Here is a 20,526-nt window from a genome sequence, read left to right as displayed (position 1 = left end):
AAAGTATAGAGATAACCAGGAAATCATAAAAGAGAGAAAAGAACCTACATGTGCAAAAATGTTTGTAGCAGCTCTTTTTGTGGTAGCAAAGAATTGGAAAATGAGTAGATGCCCATTAATTGGGGAATGGCTGAACAAATTGTGGTATATGAAGGAAATGGAATATTATTGTTCTATTAAAAAAAGGATGAACAAACTGACTTTAGAAAAGCCTGAAAATATTTATATATACTAGTGTTGAGCAAAACAAGCAGGACTCAAGAATATATTGTATATATTAACAGCAAGAATGTGCAATGATCAACTATAAAAGAGTAGGTTCTTCTCAGTGGTTCAATGATCTAAAGCAATTCCAATAGTCTTTGGTCAGAAAATGTCATCTGCATCCAGAAAAAGAACTGAGCTTGAATGTAAATTAGGTTCACTTCTTTTTTCTGTTTTTTTTTTTTTTTAATCTCTTCCATAGTTTTTTTTTTCCCCTTTCTCTTTGATTTTTCTCTCTCAACATGATTCATAAAGCAATATATTAAAAATAAATAACTTAATGAATTAATTTTTAAAGGTAAATAGAACCATCTGCATCCAGAAAGAGGACTGTGGGGACTGAATGTAGATAACAACATAACATTTTCACCTTTTTTGTGATTGTTGCTTTTGTTTTCTGTTAGGTTCTTCCTAAGTGCTAATGAGATAATGAGATATTAATAATGTTTTTTTTCCTTTTTTGATCTGATTTTTTGTACAGCATGATAAATGTGGAAATATGTATAAAAGAAATGCACATGTTTAATATATACTGGATTACTTGCTGTCTAGGGGAGGGAGATGAGGGAAGGAGGGGAGAAAAATTTGGAACTCAAGATTTTGCAAGCATTAAATGTTGAAAACTATTTTTGAATGTATTTTGAAAATAAAAGGCTATTACTAAAAAAAGCACTTGAAAATATAGGCAGAAATGGATTTTCTTATAAATCAATTAAAAAGCATTTATCTAAAGCCTCATCAAACATCATTTATAATGGGGATAAGCTGGAAGTCTTCCTAGTAAGATCAGGTATGAAACAAGGTGCCTACCATCACCAATATTATTCAATATTATATTGGAAATCTTAGCCATAAGAGAAGAAAAATAAATAGAAGGAATCAAAATAGGGAATCCAGTAAAGAGTTAACTTCCACCCAATTTTCCCTGTTTTATCTTTGGGACCAAATAGGAAAATTGTGTTTCTACCTCTTCAAATACGTGTCTACAACTTTCATATCCCCTTTATTCAATCAACTTTTCTTGAGACTAAGATAGTTCATGTTCCTTCAACTCAACTTTTTATGATATGCATTAAAGGTCCATTTACATTCTTACTGACCCCTTTCTGGACATTTTACATCATATTAATGCCATGACATTTTGCACGAGATAGTAGAGATAAGATCTGACACAGGCAAAGTAGAGTTCTGAGGATCACATTTCCAAAAGGTTTTGAAGAACTTTTATAGCATCTGGAGAAGAACAAACACAAGTTTATGAAGGGCCTTGCATTCATATCATATGAGTATCATTTGAAATGCTGTCCATATCCAAAACTGATTGTGTCTGAATACAGATTGAATCATGCTTTATTTTTTTTACTTTATTTTTCTTGATTTTTTTTGGGGGAAAACCTATGTTTTGTTTGTTTTCTTTTCTTTAAAAAAAAAAAAAGAACATGACTTTTCATGAACATGAAAATGTTTTGCATAACTTTACATGAGTCTTCTCAGTGTTTGGTGTAGTGGGAAAAGAAGAATATAGAATCTTGAACTCAAAGTTTTAAAAACAAATGTTTAAAAATGGTTTTACATATAACTAGGAAAAATAAAATACATTAAAAAAGAGAATCATTTGAAGTAAAGGTATGATGGATTCATTTCCAATCTGAGAACCAATTTAGTAAATTGTCTTTTTTTTTTTAATTTATTTCAAGGGACAGCTAGGTGGCGTAGTGGATAAAGCACCAGCCCTGCAGTCAGGATCTGAGTTCAAATTTGAACTAAAACATTTAACACTTCCTAGCTATGTGAAGTCACTTAACCTCAATTGCCTCAACACACACAAAAAATTATTCCATATTTAACTTTTAAAGTGTACTTTGATAACACTTTGATATCATAGTAGAATTATAAAAAGATGATTGCTCACAAAACTGCAAATGTATTGAGTACAACTTGCTATTCTTTTAAAATATATAATGAACATATGTATTTTTTTCTTTGTTAAATTTATACTTGGAAATTGATAAAGAATATAAATAAAAGTTAAATTTATTGCATTATTTGTGGACTAGATTTGACAAAGTGATGGAGAAAATGTTAATAATGAGGATTGAATTTATTTATTTTCCTCCAGCCCAGAGTGAATTGTACGCCACTGAAGTGAAGGAAGAGCAAATACTGCTTCTGAGAAGACGTGGCGTAGAGGTAGTATGGCTTGACTATTTGTCTTCAAATACTCGTAGAATTGTTACAAGGAAAAGGGTTTAGCCTAGCATGATCATAAAGAGCAGAATTATACACAATGGGCAAAAACATATTCAAAGAAATAAATCTATATATATAGCTTTTCAAAACTGGAATAGTTGTCTTTTGCCCTGTGGGCTTAGCAAAATCTGAATGACCATTTGACTGAAGTAATGTAGAAGGAGTTCCTGTTCAAATACATGTAACAATATCAAAGCACTGCTGGATCTGGGAAAGCTGGGGGTGTATGCACTCACTCACTTTTGTCTTCTAAATGAGTTTCTTGTTGTGAAGTAACATGTGCTGATTACATTCGGTTCTGCCTGATCCCTACAGGCAAGGGTCCAACTTTTTTTTTTTTTTTTTACCCAATTCTATAGCTCTTTACACCTCTAACTTGAAGCAGCTGGGGGGAATTACTGAAAAAGTTTGAGGTGTCTAAAGTGTCTCCAATCCAACAAAAGAGTAGAAAAGTATACAAAGAAAAATAAAAATCAAATATAGATTGTGAATGTTGTCCTTCATACTCAAAGAAGACATGACATCACTATGTTAGAATTACGTTACAGTGTGCCTGACTATGGCTGATCAGACCAACGTGAGCTTAGAATGCTTTGCTACAGATTGGTCACAAATAATCCCTATGGACATTTAGAATAGCTTCTCTAATTTTGTGCATCTCACGTTTATACAACCATTTATTTCCACTATGCTATATATAGTTATATGTAAAAACATTTTTAAACATTTGTTTTTAAAACTTTGAGTTCCAGATTCTATATTCTTCTTTTCCTACTACACCTACTTAAGACATAAAAGATTTACAAGTATTCATTGAAAAATAGTTAAATCTGAAGCTATTATTGTCTTATTATAGTTTGTGATAGTTCAACTTCAAAGCATGAGAAACTTTGTAAAATGATTTTATAAAATTTCACATTCATTTCATTACTATCCAGTATAAATAGCTCCTTCCTAATCCATATTTTCTGACAATCTAGGCTGAGTTTGGAAGCTACTAGGCATCTTCTCTGAGAAGCACTGGAGTACTTGCAAGAGACACCTGCTAATGTTCATGGGGAAGACCAAGGAACTCCTAGAGTAACCATTCCTAAAAGGCCCATCTTTCAATATCATTATTGGTTACCTGTTCTTTGCTTAAAGGTAAAGAAGGAAAAGGCAGTAGGGAGAGAAGGGAAGAGGGCCTACCTCCAGATTCAGGCTTACTTAGGCAGTATCTGTATTCAAAACTTCTAGAACTGCTGAAGATAGAAAAGATACAGCTTTTTCATACTTCATGGCTTGGGGTCTGGAGATTTGGGGCTGTAGATAGAGATAATGTGAGAATCCAAAAGAATGGTAGAAAAAAAATTTTATAGATAGAATTATTCTCTTTTAAGTTCTACTGAGTAAACTCATCTTCCTGACTTAGAAGCTAGTCTTTTAAAGCCAAAACTTTTCCTTGTTGCCATCATAAGAGCCAAAGAATTTCTATATTATATGAAAACAACACATCTTTCTGTTCTGTTCTAATACAAGTAGCTCACTAGAAAAACCTGGAGCAAATGTGTCTCTAGATTGTGCCCAGTTCGAGGGACAACACATGTGGCACTGAAGGAATATAATTCTATTAATTTTTCTTGTAATAATCTCTGGCCAGAGTTGAAGGGATAGAGGAATATTTTGCTTGCATTCATTATATACAGGTTACATTCACATACTTCTGAAGGACTTTCTTACTCTTAAGATTCTTTTATTTTTAAATAACACAGAGTGGAAGTTTAAGTGGTGTGTATGCATTTAGTGTCTATTACAGAATTAACTTTCTTCACTTTAACATAAATGTAGCACATTACTACTATAACAGAGAAGAACTTGGAATACTCAAGTTTAACTTTTTAAAATTAAGATTAAATCCCATCTATGAAAACAATAGTATCTCTTGGCATTTAAGGATCATAATACCTGAAGTAATGAACTCAGAGTTAGAATGGCATGAGTGCAAATTCTGTACCACCTGTGTTACCATGGATCAATACAGTATCAATCAGTACCCAAAATATATATAATGGACTCTGTTCCTAGTTTGGGGCTAGATAGCTATTGGTTGAAAAGACTGTTCAGGGGTGGTCATGAAAACATTCAAATAAATCCCTTTAGTGAAGCATAATCTAAAAATTTTGAAAGTTGTCATGGGAATAATATAATTCATTTTATAGTATTTGGGGCTCCATGAAGAAGAAAAAGTTCATTATTCAAAATTTAAGTAAGTATAATGTTTCTACCACACCAGTAAAGGGATATGGTAAATCAAGAAAAGTGACAAGGAAAAGAGGCAAAGATGACTCAAGAAATGGAAAGTGGGTCCCAAGAAGAATGTTTTAAGAACTTGTGGTTGTTAAGATTGGAGAAAATGAGGTTAAAGAATAACTTGCCTTTATAATATTTTAGAATTTGAATTGTTCATGGAAATCATCTATTCCTTATCTCCTATTTTCAAGATGAGTTACTGAGATTTCTCTCTCCTCACACTCCTGAAAAAAAAAAAAAGTAAGCATCTTGTCCAAGGCTGCACAGATTATGAGGCAGAGCTAGAACATTCATTTGGATTTCCCAACTATCAAGTCAGTGGTCTTTCCCCCATCTTTTAGTGCATAGCAGAGTTTGTGTTGTATTGTTTTCTGCTTCATTTGACTTAATTTTGATGAGAAAGAAATTCATTATGTATTTTTCATGAGTAGAGATGGAAGATAATTGCTTTATAGACTCATTAGTTAGTGGCAGTCCTGGGACTAGGACTTATGTCCCTCATTGTCATTCTAGCAGTCTTTCCACTATACCCAAAAGATCAGAACCATTTTGTAAATTACAAATCACTTTATCAAACATAAAGTACTCCTCTATAAATGTAGCATATTACTACTGTAACAGAGAAGAATTTGGAATAATTAGTGTTTTTTTTTAAATCAAGATAGATCCCATCTATGAAAATAGTACCTTTTGGCATCGAAGGATCATAATGTCTAAAGTACTGAACTTGGAATTAGAATGACATGAGTTCAAATTCTATACCACCTGTGTGACAATGGATGAGTTAATGGAAATGTTTTAACCTCATTTTCCTATTACTGTAAGATGAGATATAAAAAAGCGCTTAATTCACAGAGTTGTTGTGCAGATCAGATGAGATAATATGAATAAAGCATTTTACAAATTTCAAAGTGCTCTCTATAGAAATACTAAATTATTAGTTCTACGATTGGAAAACCAGAGAAATCTTGAATTTTCTTTGCCCCCAAATGATTTAGGGTTAGGTAGATAGTTTCTCAAAGTCTAATATGAGTAATATGAATCTAGTCTTCTCTGGTTCCAAGTAGAGATTAAGGTATTTGTTTTCAAGGAAATTGTTTCAAAGAACAAGTTACAACTGAGCACCCTTGCCCTTACTGGCTTCCTGGATTTGAGTAGTAGATCTAGCTAATAATTCATAGCCTCAAATATTTGTAGTGCTTTGAGACTTACTATTTTTTCTTTTCAAAAATAAAAGGAGGAAGAAGAGGAGGAGGAGAATTAAGGGGAAGAAGAGAAAGAAAAAAAGGGGTGGGAATCATTATCCTCATTTTAAAGATGAAGAATATGAGTTTATTGGGGATTAAGTAATTTACCCAATGCCAAACACACAATAGAGTCAGTCAGGTTTTCAATCTGTCTTATAAATTTTCATGTCTATCGTCTGTTACAACACACACCTCTCAATTCCTCATATAGTCTAATTTCAATCTCATATAACACCACAATATTTTAGGTTAAAAAGGACTTCAGAGGCCACCTACTCAATATATACCTAAACATAAATTGCTTTTATAACACACCCATCAAAAGGTTATAGAACCTCTGTGGTTTTTTTTATTTTTAATTTATGGAATAAAAACTAACATTTTTATAACATAGCACAATAAAAGGATGATTATACATGAAACTGCAAATCCACTGTGTATAAATTGTTATTCCTTTCAAATATATAACAAAATCATTGTGTGATTTATTTTTTCTTTTTGTTTTCTTCCCTCTCCTCTCCTTCAACCAAGAGATGGCTATGACTAAAAATAGACACACACACACACACACACACACACACACACACACACACACACATTTTTATTAATCTTTATTCCACTTTGCTAGGTAAGTTACTCTTAGATGCAATCCCAGATCCTTTGCTCTTTGAAAAATGAGGTTCCAAAATCCATTTTTTTTACTATAGAAACAGGTAGGTCTTGTGAAATCATGATTGTTTTCTCACAATATTTAAACTGCTGTTGTTTTTTTCTTGTTGCTTGCAACATTTTTTTTAACCTGGGAAATTTGGCTATAGCATTCCATGTAAGGTTTCATTCTATGATCTCTTTCAGGTGATGATTGGTGGAATCTCTCAATTTCTATTTTACCTTCTTGTTTTAAAAGTTCATGACAGTTTTCCTTAATAATTTCTTGTAATATTGTATCCATATTTTCTATCATAAATTTCAAGTAGTCTCCTTGATCCTATATTGTTTCTCCTTGATCCTATATTGTTTCTCCTTGATTTCCAGATCAGTTTTTCTAATGATATATTTCAGATCCTTTTCTAGTTTTTCTAGTTTTATATATCTTGGTATATCATCACATTATTTAATTTCACTTTCTCTATTTTAGTTTTCAAGGAGTCATTTTCCTTCTTAAGATTTTGCATCAACTTTTTCTAATTGGTTAACTTTCTTTTCATAATTTTTTATTTTTTCCCTTTTTTTCCTCATTCTCTCATTTGAATGTTAAATTTTAACCTTTACTTTTAAGAATTCTAGAACCAGCAAGTTTATAATCTACCAAAGTAGTTTATTCCATTTGTAAACAGCCCACAGCTTTAGGAACTTGAGCTACTATAAGCATGTAAACTCCCTGATATGAATTATTTCATTTTTTTGTACTTCTATCCCTAATGCCTAGCACAGAGCTTGGCATATAATAGGTACTTAATAAGTGTTTGTTGATAGAAATCCTTGCTTATGTAAAGTAAACGAGTACTACATATCCTTTGCTCCAATCTTGCAGACATTTCCTATGCCAGTGCTGGATTCTGGCCTCTCAAAGGAGGGTTGGATGTCAGACACTGGCAGTTTAAGAGAGGCACTTTCCTATGCCTCAAATAACAATTTCCTCTTAACCATCTTGGACTTAGCAACTTTGTATAAGACAACTAATAAGTTTCCATTTCAAACTATGTTTCACTGCCTAAGAAAACTCAATGGTAACATTTTCTTCAGGGTCCTTTTTCAAACAAAACAATATTCACCTCTTACATCTTTCTTTTTCTTTCTTGATTTTGGCAGACAGGCAAAGTCTGAGTCAGAGCCCTGTGGCCCATATCCCCTGGACTGTTCCTGGTCACAGATGGAGCATAGAATAAGGAAATATGGAAAGTTAACAGTTGAATTCTGTTTTTTTCCTTAAGTCTTCCTTAGGTTACCACTGAAACTCCTTTACCTCAAGAGATTTCAAGTCAAATCTAGTCTGAGTTTCAGGGGGAAAAAAGTTGTACGCTTTTCACTCAGTCTTTAATAAAATTGCCTATACTGCTAACCTCACACTAGAAATAAAGGGGAGTAATGTGAGTCCAGTAAAGTTAAGAAGATTATTTGAAGCTATATCTTCATTGTCTACAATGTTTAGTACTGTTTAGTACATGTTTAGTACTGTTCACTTCAAGAATTTCTTGGTTTAAAAGGATGTGATAGAGTAATAAAAAGATAAGAAAGCAAAAGAAAAATTGAAATACTAAATATAAGCTTTTTTGTCAGAGGTTTTTAATTAGAATGCACAACTATCTAGCATGGTCAAATCAAATCAACAAGTATTTCCTAAGTGTCTACTATGCAAGAGGTACTGTGCTAAGCAACAGTCATACTTAATATGGGACACCATGGAATAGTGACTTTGGAACATGACTTGGAACACGACTTTGGAACTAAATTTTCTCTTCATAATTATAAAAGTGGATATTTTCTTGAAGGCTACAATGGTAGAAGTACTGGTTTTCATTTATAATACAATATCAAAATTCTAGAAGGTTTTCCTCCAGTAAATTTATTTAGTACCATTTTTATTAGGAAGTGTGCTAAATGCTAATAATACAAAGAATAACAATAATAATATTAATAATAACAATAATAAAGTCACTGTCCTAAAGGAACCTATATTTAATAAAATATTTAAAAAAACAGGTAGATGAAGGTAATCAAGAATAGAAGAGTATATATTAGCTAACTTTATTTAGTATGTTAAGATTTGCAAAATGCTTTTAAAATATTATCTCATTTGATCCTTGAAACAACCCTGGCAGATAAGCATTACTGCTATTCTTTTACAAATGAGAAAACTGAAACATATAGAAGCTAAATTATTTGCAAAAGGTCACACAGCAAATAAGTCTCTGAGTTGTGAAATATAATTTAAAAGTTTTCTAAATAAATAGAAAAGTCTAATAGAATTTCATGGAAAGGCTAATCAGAACTCAGTATGTCTTACTCCTAGTTCGATAGTTACAAGTTGTTTTATCATTCACTGGCATATATGAAGCTTTATATATTTGTACAGATATAAATATGCATGTATGTGAATATGTACATGTAATTTATAATATCTACATTTATATTTCCATATAATTACATACTTTATCTCATTTATGCTGTTATATGTTTGATACATAATTTAATATTTATAATATATCTACCTACACTTTGATTTTTATTATGTAATGTTTATATAAGATATTTTAATTTTATAGATATAACATGTGTGTGTGATTGTGTGTGTATATACACATAATAGCTTCATCCACAGTTATGGGTAGAAGATAAATCTTTTTTTTTTCCTTTTTAATTTGTTATATTTTATTTCTTCTATAAGGTTTGGAGTCTTTTTTTTTCCTTATTTTTTCTTAATTTTTTCTTTTAATATTTTCCCCTAATAACATATAAAATAATTATTTACAGTTTGTTTTTTTTTTAAACTTTAAGTTCCAGATTCTCTCCCTTCCTCCCTACCCCCATTCTCCATTAAGAAGGCACATATGAAGTTATGTAAAACATTTCCATAAAAGTCATATTATGAAAGAAAACATAGATTTTCCCCTCACCAAAAAAAAGACCCTCAAGAAAAATAAAGTGTTTTTTAAAGTATGTTTCAATCTGTATTTAGGCACAATCAGTTCTTTCTCTTGGTATGGATAATATTGTTCATCAAAAGTACTTCAGGGTAGACTTGGATCATTGTATTGCTGAGAATAGCAATGCCATTCACAACTGATCATTCCACAACCTTGTTATTACTTTGTATACAGTACATTATACTTTGCTTGAATTCATGGAGGATTTTCCACATTTTTTATGAGCATCCTCAACATCATTTCCTGTAGAACAATAATATTCCATCCAAGTCACATACCAATTTATTCAGTCATTCCCCAATTAATGGGCATCTCCTCAATTTCCAAATTTTTGCTCTGAGAAGAAAACTGCTATAAATATTTTGTACATATAAGTTATTTTCCTTTTTTTAATCTCTTTTGGTATTCATGCCCACTAGTAGTATTGTTAGGTCAAAAGAGATGCATGATTTTATAGCCCTTTGGACATAGTTCATATTTTTTGATCATTTATCAATTGGGAAATGGATTTTTCTTTTTTTATAAATTTGACTCAGTTCCTTATATATTTGAGAAAGGAAGCCTTCATCAAAGAAATTCCCTTCAAAATTATTTTCCCAGTTGTTATTGCTAACTGTATCTCTCTCGCCTATTTATTCTATTCTCTCTTAGTAGGAAATATATTCCTAACCAAATAAGGAATAAAGGCAATGTCAAAGGTCAAAATAAAAAGTAATAGTACATGGAATTACAAAGTTTCTCTACAAAGATATGTGATGCATTAAGATAAGAAATGAAGTGGTAAATAGTGAGAAAAAATAATTATATCAAATTTCTCAGAAGAGTTTGGAATCTAAGAAATAGATAAGTAGATAGTTAATAAACAGATATACACATATCCAAATAAGGACATGCATGAATAAATAAAGATATATATATATATATATATATATTATGTATATGTGCATACATAATATATATAATACTAAAAGCCATTTTCCATTAGATAAATGATTTAAGAATATGACGAGTTATCAAAAGAAGAATTATCAACTATTAGTAACTACATGAAAGAATGTTTCAGATCATGATAATAAAAAAATACAAATCAAAACAAAAGCAAATTGGCAAAGATGACAAAAGATCACAATAGTCAGTATTGAAAGAGTTGTAGAAAGATAGATATGTTAATGTTTCATACTGTTCCCACCATTAAATTAAAATAAAGATTCTAGAAAGCAATTTGAAATAATGCAAATTAAGTTACAAATGTGTCCATAATCTATAACCCAGAATTTGTACTACAAGGATTAACTCCAAGGCAGTTTATTAATAAGAAAAAAGTCCTCATATATATCAAAATATTTATCACAGTAATTTTTGTTATAGCAAAGATTTGGAGACATATATGAAGATTATGTAATATTATTGTGCAATAAAAATGAATATAAATACAGATAAGTATGGAAAATCTTACAGAAATAGGAAAACAATAAATGCTATAACTTCAAAATGTCAATGGAGAGAACAATCAAAGACAATAAGTAATATTAATTAATTACTTGCAAAATGACAAAAAATAGGGATGACTCCAAAGAAGAGATACGAGAAAACACCAAAATTTTCCTCTTTGCAGAGTAGAAGGTCCAAAAGTGAGGTAAATTGCACATATTTAAGACTTCTTCTATTATACTGATTAATGTTATTTTTTCTTTCTCTTTTAAAAGTTTAAATATTGTTACTTTATATGTGATGTCACTCTTGGAAGAATTCTGGGAAAAAGTATAATGATAGGAAAACAAAATTTTGAGTTTTTTAATACACTTTTATACATGAAACTAGTTGGTTTGATCAACTTATACATAGGTAAATGCCAATTTCTTGTTTACTTGACCAATGCTATCTCAGCCTTTGCTATTAAATGAGACTGAAAGTTTGAACTGAATCTAATAATATAAAATGTAATGAGGAGAAATTCAAAGTCTTAAAGTTCAGTTTTTAACAAGTCATGCAAGTTCAAGATATAGGAACAGTGAATAAATAATAACTTATCTAAAAAATACAGTTTTCAGTGAATTTAAAATTCACTATTAGTTAGTAACATAGCATTTCTGCCAAAAAAATTTATTAAGTTATTACATAGTGATAAATCTACATTCTTTGTACTATTTAGACCATGCCTGGAATAGTATGTTCCAGAATGGTTCTCACATAAAACATAAACATATTGATAGACTAGAGAGTGGTTAAAAAGGAAAATCTAAAAGGTAAAAGGCATAAAGTTCATGCCACTTGAAGATTTGTTGAAAGAACTGAAAAGGTTTAGCCTAGAGAAGAGAAGACTATGGAAAAATATGAAATGGAGTGGAAAAGCATTTATTAAGCATTTGCTGTGAGTGAAGTATTAAAATAAACACTGGGAAAACAAATAGAATATTGAAATCTTCACTGTTTTCAATTGAAGAAAATAATACTTTATGAAGGGATATGTGTGTATGTCTGTATGTATGTATATATGCATTTGAAAGACTTTTAGTCTTTTAGGTACACAAATAAATGTTAAATAAATAAGGGGTTTACTTTGCAGAACCCCAGAAGTGTCCAGAGATCAAAACTACAAGTAATGAGTTTAAAAAAATGTAGGCTTAATATGAAGGTGAAGGAGAATTTTCTAATGATTAGAATTATTCAAAAGTGGGATGGTCTACCTTGAGAGTAATGGTTACCCCTAATTAGAAGTCTTAAAGCCATGATTAGTTGACTAGCCTCTGCACATGTTATCAAAGATATTTTTTCAAGCATTAATTTGTTTTATAGGGCCCCTCAAGTCCATTCCAATTCTGATATTCTAACATTATAGAGTATAATGTTCATTCACATATATACATATATAACATCTTCACTTTTTAGTGACATTTCTTAATTAGGACACACTATTATATGGTCCTCATTCCTCCCCAAACTTTTTTTTTTTTTGCCTTCCCATTATAGTCAATCAACTAACTACCATTTATTACAGACCTGCTATGTGTCAGAAACTGTTCTAAATGCTGATTAAATGATTAATTTAATTTTCCATTTAATAGTGTTTTATATATGCACTTATTTGCAAACACATAAGCTCCTTAAAGGTAGAGATCATTATGCTTTTGTCTTTATATCCTAATTTACATTATTTAATAATCACTTAATGCTTGTTGATTAATTTTATTCCTCTTAAATTTTGACTTCCCTGGATTGGGGATGCTTTTGATTTTAAAGGTGTAATTGAAGGAAATACAGATATTTAACCTAGGAAAAATAAACTTAGAGAAGACATTGTCTAAATATTTAAGAGATTCTCATGTGGAAAAGGGAATACGTTTGTGCTGCTTGATACAAGAGGGCAAACTAGGAATAATGAGTGAATGAGTGAATAGGAAATATTATAAAAATTTTTCAATGTCTTCCTTTTAGGTGTCTTTTAGTAGTGATTTAGGTATGGGTTGGACTAGATGATCCAACTACTGAATTGATCTTTATTCCACCTATAGAGGTAACTGTTATAGTAGCAATATCACAATATCACATTACAATACTTATTCTACAGTTAAATTTACAAATTGCTTATATCACTATTTCTCTTAACATTTGGTCTTACTGATGTTACATAAGAGGCTTTTATTAAAAAGTTTTTAATGGCGAGGTTGAGTCAAGATGGTAAAGGTAAGAACTCATCCAACTGATCCCCCAAACTGCTCCAAATTCCTTTAAATAATGACTAAACAAATTTTAAAATATAAGAACACCCCAAAAGATGGAGTAGAACATTTTCTAGATGAAGGCAATTTAGAAGGTCAACTGAAGGCAATTTAGAAGGTCATCAGAAAAGGTCTATGACACCAAGGTGGGAGTCTAACTTGTAGTCCTGATGAAAGATGCACTAGCTCAGCCCCAGTCCCAACCCCAACCTGGGGCCCTAAACATTAGCAACTCTGTTGATTTAGTACACTAGATCTTATAACTACAGTGGGGCAGGGACACTCCTAACACCTTTAGAACAGAAAACAATGCTTGTGATCAGGTCCCTAGAAGGTTCTCTGAAAACAGTACCACACAACCCCCAAAGCTTAGGACAATGCACACTCCACCTGGAAACAGAGTCCTACTTTATTTTTTTTTATTTTATTTAGAATTTTTTTCACAGTATATATGAATGAGTAATTTTTTTTATAATATTATCCCTTGTATTCATTTTTCCAAATTATCCCCCTCCTCCCTCCATCCCCTCCCCCCGATGACAGGCAATCCCATACATTTTACATGTGTTACAAAAAAACCTAGAAACAATATATGTGTGTAAATACCATTTTCTTGTTGCACATTAAGTATTAGATTCCGAAGGTATAAGTAACCTGGGTAGACAGACAGTAGTGCTAACAATTTACATTCACTTCCCAGTGTTCCATCTTTGGGTGTAGTTATTTCTGTCCATCATTGATCAACTGGAAGTGAATTGGATCTTCTTTATGTTGAAGATATCCACTTCCATCAGAATATATCTTCATACAGCATTGAAGTGTACAGCGATCTTCTGGTTCTATTCATTTCACTCAGCATCAGCTGATGTAAGTCTCTCCAAGCCTCTCTGTATTCCTCCTGCTGGTCATTTCTTACAGAACAATAGTATTCCATGACCTTCATATACCATAATTTACCCAACCATTCTCCAATTGATGGGCATCCATTCAACTTCCAGTTTCTAGCTACAACAAAAAGAGCTGCCACAAACATTTTGGCACATACAGGTCCCTTTCCCTTCTTTAGTATTTCTTTGGGATATAAGCCCAGTAGTAGTACGGCTGGGTCAAAGGGTATGCACAGTTTGATAACTTTTTGGGCATAGTTCCAAATTGCAGAGTCCTACTTTAACAAAAAGGTTACGAAGTCTAGTAATAGGCTAGGAAAATGAGCAAACAGCAAAAAAGTTTCTGACCATTGAACATTATTATGAGGACAAGGAAGGTGGAAACATATACTCAAGAAGATGATAATAAAGTCAAAGTTCCTACATCCAAAGCCTCCAAGAAAAATAAGGATTGGGCTTAGGCCATGGAAGACATCAAAAAGGATTTTGAATATCAAGTAAGAGAGATAAAAGAGAAATCAGGAAAAGAATTGAGAGTGGTGCAAAAGGAAATGCAAAAAGTTAATGAGGAGAAGAATGCCTTAAAAAGAACAATTGGCCAACTGGGAAAGGAGATACAAAAGCTCACTGAGGAAAATAATTCCTTAAAAAATAGAATTATGCAAATGGAAGCTAATGACTTATAATAAATAAAGGAACAATAAAGCAAAAACAAAAAATGAGAAAATAGAAAAAATGTGAAATATCTCATTGGCAAAACAATTGACCAAGAAAATAGATCCAGGGGGAATACTTTTTTTTAAAATTTCAGCTACCTGAATGTCATTTAAAAAAGAGCCTGTTATCTATCATCTTTCAAGAAATTATCAAGGAAAACTGTTCTGATATTCTAGAACCATAGGCTAAAATAGAAATTGGAAGAATCCACTTTTCACCTCCTGAAAAAGATCCCAAAATGAAAACATCCAGCAATATTATAGCCAAATTCCAGAACTCCCAGATCAAGGATAAAATGTTTACAGCAACCAGAAAAAAAAATTTCAGTATAGTGGAGCCATCTTTAGGATAACAACATTTAGCAGCTTCTACACTAAAGAACCATAGAGCTTGTAATATGATTTTCCAGAGAGCAATAGAGCCATAATTACAACCAAGAATCAACTACCCAGCAAAAATGAGTATAATCCTCAAGAGGAAAAAGTGGTAATTAATTAAAATAGAGGATTTTCAAATATTTGTGATGAAAACATCAGAGGGATTACTGGAAAATTTGATTTTCTCTCTGAGGAAGCATAAGGAGGTAATCAGGAAAGTGATATCATATAGGACTTAGTAAAGTGTATCTGTTTACATTCCTACAGAAGAATGATACTTATAACTCATTAGAACTTTCTCATTATTGTGTCAGTTAGAAGGAGAATATATAGACAGAGGGCACAGGTGTAAGTTGAAATTAAGGGATAATATCTTTTTTTTTAAGATGAAATTAAGGGGTAAGGGATAATATCTTTTTTTTTTTAAGATGAAATTAAGGGGTAAGAAAGGAATGGGAGAAATGGAAAAGGAGAGGAATGGTGCAAATTATCTGCCATAAAAACAGAGGCCAGAAAAAGATTTTATAGTAGAGGGGAAGAGGAAAGGATGAGAGAATTAACCTTACCCTCATCAGAATTGGCTCAAAGAAGAAATAACATACATATTCAATAGGGGTATAGAAATCTATTTTATCTGGCAGAAAAATGGGAGGGAAGTGGAGGAGTAAATACATAAAATTAGAAAAAAATTAAAATAAAATAAAATGATTTTAATAAACTGTTATCTAAAATTCTAAGGCATTATGTTAAAACCCAAAAAAAAGATTGAAAAAAGAATAAATATAAAAAACATATAATTGGAGCACCAATTATTAACATAGTAATAGACATGAGCAATTAATGCATTTATAGTTTCTCATGCTTTATTATGTTTAAGTGGCAGCATGGTATGGTAGATAAAGGGCCGGTCTTGGAGTCTAAAAGATCTGGGAGATATACATGCATATGTTTGTGCACATGTGTGTATATATTTATATACATATATGAATATGTGCATGTGTATATGCATATAGTGTATTTTCTACATATATAAATGTATGGGTATAGCAACATATATTAAAATTACATTGTTCAAGGTTTTAAAGTTCTTCAATATTTTCTCAATAATATTATCTTGTAAACTGTTTACCTAGTTCTGTTAACTTTGCTCTGTATCATTTCATAAAGGTCTTTCCAGTTTCTTCTAAATTGGTTCATTTAATTTGTTCTTATGGTACAACTATATTACATTGTTGTAATTACACTTGGGTGCCATAATTAATTTAGCCATTCCCTGGTAGGACACTCTTTTAATTTCCAATTTCTGTCTGCCACAAAAAGAGCTCCTATATTTTTATACATATGGAACTTTCTCCTCATTGGATTTTAGGTCAAAGGGTTAAGTACAATTTGATAATTTGGGAGACATAATTCTAAATTGCTTCCCAAAATGAAAGCTCTATACTGAGTGCACAAGTCTACCTCTTTTCCCACAGCTTCTTCAACATTTGTCATTTTTCTCCATTGTGATCTTCACTAGACTGAGAAGTATGAGAGAGGACCATAAATTACTATAATTTGTATTTTCTAATTATCAATGAATTAGATTGTTTTAATGATTGCTGGCAGCTTGACATTAATTAACCAACCAATTTATATCATTTGATATAGGGATATATATTAATATATATATATATATATATATTAAGAAATAGCTGTGAATCTTCTTTTTTTTTAAAAAAAGATCTGTTTCAAAACTTTTTTCCCCAGTGTTGTTTCTCTTATTTTGACATTAGATTTGTTTGTGCAAAAACTTTTGAAATTTAACATAATCAAAACTATCCATGTGTAATGTGATCCTTCCATCCCTTGTTTACACACAAACTTCCCCATCTATAGATCCAAAATGTAATTTATTCTTTGTTCCTCAGATTTGTTTATGATAATATTTCTTATCTCTGACACATGTCTATTTAGGACTTATCTTTGTATATAGTAAGAATTATTGGTATAAATCTAATCATTACCAAACTGCAATCCCATTTTTCCTACAGTTTTTTTTTTCAAAGAGTAAGTTCTTCCACCAGTTACTAGGGTCTTTGGTATCAAACATTATGCTGTTTGTTTGCCTCTGTATCTTATGTAATTTATCTGTTCCATTGATGATCTGTCCCCTCTCTCTTAGCTGATCTTAGTAGCAAATCATTTTAATGATTACTGCTTTGAAGGACAATTTGAAATCTTATATTAATAGCTCTCCCTCCTTTCCACTTTTTTGCATTATTACTCTTGGAATTCTTGACCTTTTGTTCTTCTACAAGAATGTTATTATCTATCTATCTGTACAAAACATTCTTTTTGAAGTTTGGTAGAACACTGCATAAGTAAATTATTTTAGGAGGTATTGTCATTTTTATTATATTATTTTATCCTTAAGTAATTGATGTTTCTCCAATTATTCTGTATTATCTTTATTTCTGCATAGTCTTTTATCATTAGATTCATATAGTCCTTGGGTGAATTTTGATAGATAAATTATCAAGAATTTTGTAGGTTCTTTAGTTATTCCAAGTAGAATATCTCTTTCTACCTTTTATATTTTGGGAATATTCTTTTTGTGCTAGCTAACACTATTTTTGGTTTTCTCATCTCTACAAATTTAGTTCCTGAATTGGCACTTTGTGACTAGGCCAGTTTGTACTTTTTTCTGCACTTTTTGGGGGATTTGGTTGGCTCTGTGGAGTCTTGACCAGGGGTCTATGCTAACTTCAACCTTCTTGAGTAAGGTCCCATTGGAACTTTGACAGTGTCGAATCTTCAAAGCCCTTTTTGTCATCTCAGATCAAAATATTAGGGCTCTCAGAACCCCTAGACCCATAGTGTCTCATTATGAGAATTACTTTTCTTTTGACTAGTCATAACTACTGCTACTCCTAATATTTGAGGCTTTCAAATTTTCTTTGGTCTTTCTTATGAGGACCCTTTGGATTTCTGCCTCAATACCAAGAACCTCAAAGACTTCAAACTTCTCTGGAAGAATCTTCATACTGAATAGCTGGATTTTGCTTGTTTCAATAAGACTAACCTTACTTGAAGCCTGGCATCAGGAAGACTCCTCTAGAGGAGCTTAGGTGCAGTTCTGAGATGGGAAAAGTTTCTGTGGTTTTTTTTTTCCTTTTTTTCCATCATTATACAGTGTGTTGTGAATACTCGGGGTTTTGCTGGAGTAGGTGTTTGGGAGCTAGCCAATCTACCTCCACATCAGGTAACCATCTTATTTAGAAAGGAGACTAGCTTTTCAAAATTCAAAAATATCTAACTAATTAGGAAAGAAGGAAGGAAACAACTATGACAAAAACAAAGTGTCTAGTTTGTGCCAAGCACTGTACTAAATGCTTTTACAAATCCTATCTCATTTGATTCTCAAAACAATTCTGGGAAGTAGATGCTATTATTAAACTGAGGGAAATAGATGTTAGTTGACTCATCCAAGGTCATACATATAAACTGAATTTGAATTAATATTTTTAATTCTTTAAATCAATTCTTTATCCAGTGTTCCTCAATATGCTCCCTCAGTATGAACCCTTGTACTAGATATTTGGGTAGATGTAAATTAAATACCATCCTACTTTCCATTTGTTACCCTATCCCTGATAGATGGACAGACAATGAGAGCAACTATCAAGAGGAAAAAATGTAATCTTTAATCCAAGACTATGAAACTAGTGATCTCTCTCTCTCCCCTCTTTATCCCTTCCTCCCTCCCTCCCTCCCTCCCTCCTTCCCTCCCTTCCTCCCTCCCTCCCTCTCTCTCTCTCTCTCTCTCTCTCTCTCTCTCTCTCTCTCTCTCTCTCTCTCTCTCTCTCCAAATCCGTAAAAATAAATAGTTTTAAATGATTAAAAAAAGGAAAAAGGTCATCAGGATTCAAGGAATTGAATTATTTTTTTCTAGGTATGAAAAATCAAAAAAAGGGGAATAAAGGAAACAAGAATTGATTTTAGTATCCATTATCTGCCAGACACCATACTAAGCATTTTACAAATACCTTATTTGATAATCACAACCCTGTAAAGTATATGCTATTGTCATCCTCATTTTACAGTAAAGAAAGCTGAGGTAGATAGAGATAAAATGACTTTCATAGGCTCACAGCTAGTGAGTATATTAAGTTGCTCTATTCTTGATAAACAGGATAATTGCAGAAAGTTTCATGGAACAGATATTATTCACTGTAGTGTTCAAGGACTAAAATTATATTAATGGGTTTGGAGACACTGAGGTGGATTTCCAATCTAGCCAAAGCAAAATAGATATAAGGGATGACAATAGGTCATCCATTTGGCTACAGAGAGAGAATTATAAGATCATAAAGATAGGACAATATCCAATTTCAAAAAACAGAGATTGTATTCAAAAAGGAATATGAATTCATAGCGGTGTTTTATCAGGAGGTAGACATTATATATCTGAATTGATTGGTCTGAAGAAGATAAATGAATTGAGCAGCAATAGGAAGGGTGGTTAGAAGGGCACAGAGAATGGGAGGAAATAGGGGAGAGAAAAGAGGCCATCTTCACACTAAGAGTTGCCACACAAAATACTGGCCAAATGGAAAAGCAATGATGAAGGTAACAGTGTCTGTTTTTGCCTTCTAGAGTGAACTGAAGTAAACACAGAAAATAATGAGTGAGTAGCCATCTACTAGATATTCAGTCTGCAAATCCCCAAGTGCCAAGTTAGGAGATCATTGACAGGTGCCTTTGTCTCTCTCTCTTTCTCTATATGAGTGTACACACACATATATGTAAAATATATTCACAACTAATAGGCCAAAATGGTGTGTGAGAAATGCGCAAAGGAGGTATAAGTCAAGTGATATGTGAGGCTCAATGGGGAGAGTGGATTAGCCAAAAAGCAAAATTGAAGCAAATGTCTAGAATTCAATATATGTGGGGCATATATGGAATATAGCAAGTTCTTTACTGTGGCAGTTGAGAAATGTAGGAAATTTCTCAATTATGAAGGACTTTGAAAGCCAGTATAAGAAGCTTGAGCTTTTTATTTGTTGAGTAAAAGGCAGCCCAATTTTCTGAGCACTCTCAGAGTAGTATATGAATATAATGGAAAACTATTGTGCTATAAGAAA

The 20,526-nt window shown here is 31.8% G+C and overlaps 1 long non-coding RNA gene across 1 annotated transcript in view; it reads left to right on the top strand.

Moving 5' to 3' along the window:
- The window catches only part of LOC141557360 (uncharacterized), a 66,336-nt gene extending 62,574 nt beyond the window's left edge, over nt 1-3,762 (top strand). Inside the window, exons 2-3 of the long non-coding RNA XR_012486772.1 lie at nt 2,384-2,454; nt 3,495-3,762. This is a non-coding gene — a long non-coding RNA (uncharacterized LOC141557360). The remainder of the gene's footprint in view (nt 1-2,383; nt 2,455-3,494) is intronic.
- The last annotated feature ends 16,764 nt before the right edge of the window (nt 3,763-20,526 follow it).

Source organism: Sminthopsis crassicaudata, chromosome 2, assembly GCF_048593235.1.
Source record: "Sminthopsis crassicaudata isolate SCR6 chromosome 2, ASM4859323v1, whole genome shotgun sequence".
In the NCBI taxonomy this organism is placed as follows: Eukaryota; Metazoa; Chordata; class Mammalia; order Dasyuromorphia; family Dasyuridae; genus Sminthopsis; species Sminthopsis crassicaudata.
Note: the sequence above shows the minus strand (reverse complement) of the source record. Positions and strands in the feature narration are given on the sequence as shown.